Below are 8,607 nucleotides of genomic sequence, written 5' to 3'. Positions count from 1 at the left end.
AAGTACATAATGTTGTTTATATAGAGACTGAACTAGGGTTAGTAAATTATTATGCAAGAAATCTAAACCGGGCCGGGCTTGGGCCCGACCGCCCACACCCGTCTCCTCTTTTGACTTCATATAATAAACCGGGCCAACAAGGCCTACGAACCCAACAATCTCCCACTCGGAGGCCTTGAGTACTCTCGTCTGCACTCCTGATTGTACTTCTGTAATCTGAACATTAAACTTCTTCTAGTTGCCACCGCCTTCTCATCAATTAACCTGAAGGCCCGTTGAAGCTCCCCGGAGCTCCAACACGTCAGTCATGGCTGAAACTGCCCCTGACCCGTTCTCTGTCCCTACCGGCTCCCACTGTAACGAACTACCGGATCCTGAGATAACCTGAGAATAAACACTCTCCATATTCAGCAAGTAATTCATTGGAGAGACTTTTACAGCTGGAATACTGGTTTTCTTAATCCACTGTCGACCTGGAACTGTAACTGAAACACGACCTGTGCTCCCACTGTCACGATGTCCCCCAACTGATTTAACCTTCCTAGCTCGTTCATCCTGAATCTTCACTTTGGCTCTGGGTTTGTTACTTGCAAAACGAACCTTCTTCTGCCCACGAGATTCTGTGAACCGGATTTTGTCTTTCACCAAAACTAGATCCACTCCTTTCGATGACATATCGACCATATACAACGAACCCATTTTCTTGCCACGAGCAACCACGAGATTCCCTTTGACTACTTTCCACTGCCCATTCCCGAACTTAACATCGTGCCCTTGGTCATCCAACTGCCCAACTGAAATCAAACGTTTCTTCAAACTTGGAATAACCCTCACATCTTTCAAAGTCCAAGAAGTACCGGCTGAAGTTATCAAATCAACGTCTCCCATACCCGTAACCTCTAAAATATCATCATTCGCTAGTCGAACCTTTCCAAAATCCCCAAATTTAAGATTCTTCATCGTTTCACTACAGTGAGTGGCATGAAACGATGCACCAGAATCCATCACCCAAGCATCAACGCTACTATCAACACTACAAACCAAAGCCTCATCACTACTGACCCCGTCATCTGTGTCGTCTTCTGTAACGTTCACCTCTTTCTTACCATTCGGACACTGATTCCTGAAGTGTCCTTTCTCTTTACAACCCCAACATTCAATATCCTTACGAGTCTTAGACTGACTCCTTTTCCTGCTCCCACTGCCTCGCTGTTTTCCCCTACCTCTACCTTCTGTGACTAGCATATTGCCTGATGATTCACCTGAACTTCTGCGTCTTGAATCTTCTCCCAGAATCAGATCTCGAATCCCATCGAAAGTAATATTTGTAGACGAACTACAAACTGCAGTCACTGTTTGCGACCAACTGTCGGGCAAAGAGGATAATAACAAGAGGCCTTGAACTTCATCATCAAACTTAATGTCAACTGACACTAAGCGGGACAAGATCGAATTAAGATTATTGATATGAGTTGTAACTGACCCACCCTCTTTCATTCTTGTTGTCACTAGCTCTCGGATAAGATAGACTTTATTCGCTGCCGAAGGCTTCTCATACATGTTGGATAGCGCCTCCATCATACCACGTGCTGTGGTTTCTTTCATGATGTTAAACGCCACATCTTCCGACAACGACAATGTAATACAAGCCCTAGCTTTCTTGTCTAACTTCTTCCAATCTGCTTCTGACATCTTTTCTGGTTTTTCATCCTCAAACACTACATCCAAGTCTTTCTGACAAAGTAGTGCCTCAATCTGCATCTTCCACCAACCGAACTTCTGTCCGTCAAACTTCTGTATCGAAAACTTTCCGTCTTCTGCCATAACAATGACTAAAACGAAAAACTGGATAAAAAACAGAGACAGACACAGCAACACGAGCCTGAACTTAACGACTGTTCTACTGAACTTTGTTAAACAATCAACCTATTTAACGTGCAGCGGAATAACGAACTGAAAATCAAAAACTGAAACTTTAAACTGAAACAATAAAACCTGACAAACGCGGTTGGCACTGGTTCTCGGTTTCTTTAACGTTTCTTCCGATTGACAACGGTTCTTCAATAAAAATAAGATCTTGATTTAACAGTTATTGACTCGTACTTTGCAAAGTAGGATCTCGACCCAACTTTATTCTTGGCTAAGCTGCCCAAAACTTTTGTCCCACAAAATTAATCAAATAGGCATACTGCCCTTTTCTTCACGATCCAAAGCAACCACAAAGGAAAATTAATTTAGATGACCTAAATTAATTCAACTGGGCCTCCTGCCCTGCCTATGACAATGCCTCCAAAATAATATTAATAATAATATGTGATCCAAACAAAACTGGGTCTCCAACCAATAAAGAAGACACTATGCAACTGTCAGGAACTTGCGTTCGGAACCAAGCGAAGATCAACAGCGTCTGCGGAAGCAAGGCTTTGAATGACGATGACTGGTGGTGACAGCAAGCGGCGGCGGCGGCGAACCCTAGCGCAGTAGGGTGGCGGCGGCCGTAAGGTTTGGCGGCTCAACGTGTTCTTCGTTTGATCCCGAACCTAAGCTCTGATACCACTTGTTAGGATTAAACGCACGCACACACGAAACTGAACACGACACGAAAGCAGTAAACGACACGAGGATTTAACGTGGTTCGGTCTAAATTGACCTACGTCCACGGGTGGCAACTAGGTATATCTTTATTGAGTGACCAATATTACAAGTACATAATGTTGTTTATATAGAGACTGAACTAGGGTTAGTAAATTATTATGCAAGAAATCTAAACCGGGCCGGGCTTGGGCCCGACCGCCCACACCCGTCTCCTCTTTTGACTTCATATAATAAACCGGGCCAACAAGGCCTACGAACCCAACAACGTGTATGCAAATAAAATCAACTGAGTTATTCTATTTGTACTATGTCTTACATATGACCGGTAGATTAATTTTGAACACGTGGTTATGCATAAGCAGCATGATTAAACTCATACAGATTACAGACTCAACATACTCTTATAACATTTATTAAATAATAAAAATTAATCACATGTACAACAAAACGAACTCACAGTTTTCTGATCGACTCTCGTGCTTAGATATGAGGGGGCGCTTAAGTGCGGATTTCGACAAATCGGTGGAGTACTCTGCCCATGGAACTAGGTAGCCAGTACCAAATAATGAGGTTGTTCCTTGGGCTTGAGCACCAAAAGTGGACGTTGATGTTCCTAATGCAGATGAACTCGGTCTACCAAAAGGACAACCGGATGTTGCAGATCTAAACAAGGAAGTTGACACAAACGCAGCACCAAAAGCCGAATAACAATTAGCTGCCTTCCAAATTTCAGGAGGGTAGTCGAATTGCGCGTTTCCTTCACCAGAAGATAAAATAATAAAATAAAATAAAACATCATGAAATCAAAATATAAAAAAGGTGGTAAGTGAGAAACCATAATGATTACTTATTAGTTATTACCTTTGTCTCCTAATTTATAATCCTCCCATCTAAGTTCTTCCGGACTTTTCTGTCTGTATGCAGGCATTGCTGATATTGACATAAGTTTACCAGTAGGAGAAGCACCATTGTCGTAGTCATCTGTCGGAGCATAAGTAGTTACTCGAGTTCCCTCAGGTAGCTGACCACGAAAAGATGGTTGACCCAAACCCATGGCTCCAAAATGACGGGGCTGGTGTCTGGGCCCCTGCATGTTTGTGTATAGTAACAAAGTTTTAGCAAAGTAAACATAAGTAAGATTATTAGTTATGGAACAAATAATTAGCTATGTACCAAATGAGAAGCTTCTAAATGTGTTAGTAGGTGGACACCCAAAAGCTGGTGTACTAGAAGCACCAAATGCAGAGCCTGTGCTACCAAATGCTGGTGTGCTTGTTGGACCGAACGCAGGGGCGCTCGAGGCACCAAATGCTGGTGTGCTAGAAGCACCAAAAGCAGGTTGTGATTGCTGCTGAAATGAGATTCCAAATGGACTTGATTGTGTAGTGAATCCAACACCACCACTTGCAGGCTTCTGCACAGCAATAGAACCTGCAAAATGAGGAATTAATGAATAAGATAAGAAGGTCAAATCAAAGTTCATAATCTATAGAGCATGAGAATATTATCATAGTCGAAAGACATACACGCCATGAACCAAAATCAGGAACCTTAATGAGATGATAAAAGAAAATGTAAAATCAAGAAAGTCTATAAGAAAAGTAAATGTTTAAATGGTGAGTAGCCATTTTTTTTTTTTAAGTATGAACTTAAGAAGTTGTTGCAAGTGATATTATACTCTAGTGTTATTGCATGACTAAAATTATGCAAAATGTGTCAGCCACCAAATGTGAATCACACTCAAGTATACCTATAAATTAGTATAATAATGAATCCATAAACAAGACTTTGAGTCATTGTCAACCAAAATTTACATGCTCAACAAAACCACTACTAGAATGTTTTAAACAAAAAAAAAAAAAACTTGATTACTGGTATCCTAACCAATCACACCAGAACATCTACACAACATTAATAATAAAGACCAAGTTAAAGCCATAATGAGTGCAATACTTGGAGATCAAAAACTTAGAAAATGTCGATAAGTGTGCTTACCACCAGAGGATGAGGATGGAGCACAAAAGCTTGGTGTTGATGAAGCTCCAGAAGTAGGCATTGAACTCTCAAACTCAGGGGCTGACGAGGCACCGGAACCAAACACACCGGTTGACATTCCACGAAAATTTAAACCCCCTGGTTGAGACATACTACCAAATAGTTTCACAGCAAGCCGGATTGTTATTTGGATTGCTGTTTAAAAAACCAGAATAGTTAGATTCACAAAGTTATATTGACAAGTTCCAAGAATCAGGCATACAATATCCAGTACCACCAAGCATATATTCATATATTTAAAACAGTCAACATGGCATACATGCCAACAAATATGTTTCAATATTCACATTCAAAATTAATTATTAATATAGTCTTGGTTTTAAAAAAGCGCGCCGAGGCGAGAGGCGACCTAAGGCCTTCACTTTAGGCTAGTCAAGGCGAACAATGTTTAAAAGGCGAGGCTGAGGCGAGATTTTAGGAAAAAAGCGACCTAAAGCGAAGTTGAGTCCCTCGCCTTTCATACGCAAGTGTTCATTTAACTTTAACTGATCACTAACACGTAATCAAACGGATTTTTCATTCATTAAGAAAATGTGCATGTTCAAGTTCGTCTTTCTTACGCAAGTGTTATATTATATTAAATTTGACCTTAATTGGTTAATTCGTTTACGGTTTTGTATAGGGTTTTCCCAGGTCATGTTGATGAACACAAGACCATCTCCACCAGACTGGTTAGTTATTCGAATTAATTGAAATTAGTAATTTGTTGTTCATAATTGGGGTTTAGGCAGTACAGTCTTTGAACAGCTATTCAATTGTATTTGTTATTCATAATTGGGGAAATAGCCGGGCCACAGATGATTGTTTTATTTGCTCTGTCTTTGGGATTTTGTTGAACTAATTGAAGAGTGCCTGCCTGTCTGCTAGCCAATTTAGGGCTCTAAAATATCCTTAACAACATCAGCAAGAAAGCAATTAAGGTACAGATGAAGATCGTAGTAGTAATGGCCCTAGATTTTAAATGTTAATTTGTGTTTCAGTTTGATTGATGTTTGGTAAAAAAATTAGCCACATGTTTTCTGTCTCCGATGATGATTCCGTGTTATTATAATCTATTATCTGCTTTTTATCAATCAACTGATATATTAATTTGTGTTCCTAAACTTAGGTTTTAGCATTGCATTGCAGAAAAAAAGACTTGTTGTTTTCATTAGATTACGTATTGTTGTTTTTGTGTTCCTTAAACTTTTTGTTTCAGTTTATAATGTTTATTTAAAGTCTACTATCTAATATGTTGGGCCTTCTCATAATAGCATAAAGAAACTGCATGGTGTCATTACCAAGTTACTTCCACTCTTGTTTTAAAGCATACATATTTTCTTTATCTATTATAAGTCAAGCTCATGCTTAATCATGGTAATGGATATCATGCAGATTCACAGAATGTTACACAGGTAATTACCATATAATTAAATCTGCAGCTGACGCCTCCACACAAGATCGACCTGAACTTACTGGATTTGCAGCCATCAACCACGGTACTACATCAGAACCAATCTATCATTTTTTTAGGAAGACAACAAGACTGAATTTAACTAGATATGCACCACTTTTATAAATTTTCCAACTCTATTTTAATATATTCACAACATGCATTTGTTTATGTTGGTAATTATAGAGTTGGTTAGCGGGCCAAAACTGGTTGGGTTAGCTAACATACCAAAACTGGTTGGGTCGGTTAAAAGGTCAAAACTATCTGCGTTGGATAACAGGTCAAAACTGGCTCGGGTGACTAACTGGTCAAACTTAAACTCGCAGTAAATGATACGAGTCAAATGGTTCATATAAACCATCTCAATGTTGTTTTAACAGTTGTGATTGCTAAAGGGCTTATTTTGGTGCATATAGTTTTGACCGTTATCTCTAAAGTTTGTGTAATACGCATGTATCCTTATTAAGCATTTAAGGATATCCCATTATGACGTTTACAATCATGGTCATATATGACCCAAAATTGAAATGGAAACATGGGCATATATGGCCTCTAGAGACTTTGCACATTCAACCATGGTTCAAGTTGTATTAGCTAAAAATGATAAATGAAGAAGAGTAGGGAAGAGTAAGAACCAATTAAAAAAAAAACTATACTGTTTCTAAAGAAAGTATGTATTTTTGTGTTTATAGACCATTCAACCATTTTTCGGGACCACCTTTTACTTAACTTTCATATTAAGTGTAATGGTCGTAATGGTGGTTTTGTTTATATCAAGTTTAATTACATATTAATAGTAATGGTCATAATAGTGGTTTTTTACTGTTAATATGTAAAAAAATCACTGGGTATTAAAACCACTTCTTAGCCATTACAAAGCATTAATGTGTTTAAAGATCATTCAAACATTTTTGTGTCGGCAATTTTTTAATACAAGTCATTCAATACTAATAATTGACTAAAAATCAATAACCATCTACTGGACAAGAGATTTACGGCACACTATAACAAAAATAGAGACAAACGGCTTAACTAATCGCCATCACCGCCTCTGTGAAGAGGCCGTGTGAAGAACACGACAACGGCGCCACCACCAGTGGTCATATGTCGTCGGTAATTTCTAGATGGTTTTCAGAAATTAGCCCAATGTGGCCTCGTAGGTTTTGTTCAAAATTGATTATAATATTTTTTTATTTTTGTTAAAGTTTTATGAATCTGATGTTAATTTGGGATTATAGTGAGTACCCCTTTGATTTTATAGATCATTTAAAGATGTCAAGGTGGTTAATTTAACTCAATGGATTGATTCTTGATAGGGTTATATTTTGTTAAACTTAAACAAATCATTCTTACCCTCAAAATTAAGTTTAAATGTATTCACTTGATACCCATAAGTCAAAAGGTGGACAATAATAATGAAATTGGGGGCTGTACCTTTTCTTTTCTGGTTGTTTTATTATTTTCTTTTTTGTTTCTTCATAAAGAATTATGGTGTGAACACAATGTAATGTACAAACTAATGATAGTGCAGGAGAAGCACGCTCTTTGTAGGTGGAAAAACTGTTGTTTGAGGAAAAATCTGATTACCAGAAAGTTGTGAGAAAGTTGTGGTGCTTCAGGTAATTGAGTTATCATGTTTTTTTTCTCTTTCTTTCTTTGTCACTTTATGATAAAATGTGTGATGATTTTCGTTTCGGTCTGCAACGTATGGGAAGGTCCTTGCATTGGATGGAGTAGCTGTCGGGTTTGATGATCCGCGTGTCAAACTCTACATAGGCGATGGTATACATAATATATAACCTTTTGTTACTATTCTCCTTATTTAGTATATATTTCCAGAAGTTTTTTTTAATTTATTTATAAATCTTCTATGAATTGCATTCTTGAAGGCTGCTCGCCAAAGGAAGTTATTATGCAGTTATAGTCGATTCTTCTGATCCCATCGGTATACATACTTGGGCACACCTGCTTTATATAACTAATTTAATATGTTGGTATGGCCATTACTCCCGCGCAAGAACTTTTTGAAAAGCCATTTTTTTGAATCCGTTGCTAAAGCACTTATACACGGCTGAGAGTATATGGCTTCATGTGGACATAATTGAGGATATTGTTGCTAATTGTTGCAAATTGTTGCCAAGTGTTTAAAGGGTCAGTTAATTACGCATGGACAACCGTTCCTACATACCCTAGGTAATCTTGTACTCCATATATATTTTCAAATTTTCATGAAGTAACAATATTACTATTATTAAAAACATGTATACCGAAATATAAACACAATGGTTTTATTGGATTCATGTTGTGTTCAAGGAACCTAGATTTGATTTCAAGAACCTGATAGATAGAGTAATGGCAACGGAGGCAAAGAAGTTCTACAACAAAGAGGTGATTATGTTAATAAAGTTTCAAATTTTTTTGATGTTTTATTGGTTATTTTTGCATATTGTAGATCCACAGTCACCGCTGCTTTCTGTATGCCTTCTTTTGCAAATAAATTGATCGACGCAAAAAGCTCAAAGTGA

The 8,607-nt window shown here is 38.0% G+C and overlaps 1 pseudogene; it reads left to right on the top strand.

Annotated features, from left to right (window-relative positions):
* Positions 1-5,993: 5,993 nt before the first annotated feature.
* LOC143578696 (spermidine synthase 1-like) lies at positions 5,994-8,607 on the top strand (annotated as a pseudogene).

The sequence above is a fragment of the Bidens hawaiensis genome, unplaced genomic scaffold (assembly GCF_021521415.1).
Source record: "Bidens hawaiensis isolate Kalapana, Puna unplaced genomic scaffold, B.hawaiensis_p1.1 tig00029323_1, whole genome shotgun sequence".
Lineage (NCBI taxonomy): Eukaryota > Viridiplantae > Streptophyta > Magnoliopsida > Asterales > Asteraceae > Bidens > Bidens hawaiensis.
Note: the sequence above shows the minus strand (reverse complement) of the source record. Positions and strands in the feature narration are given on the sequence as shown.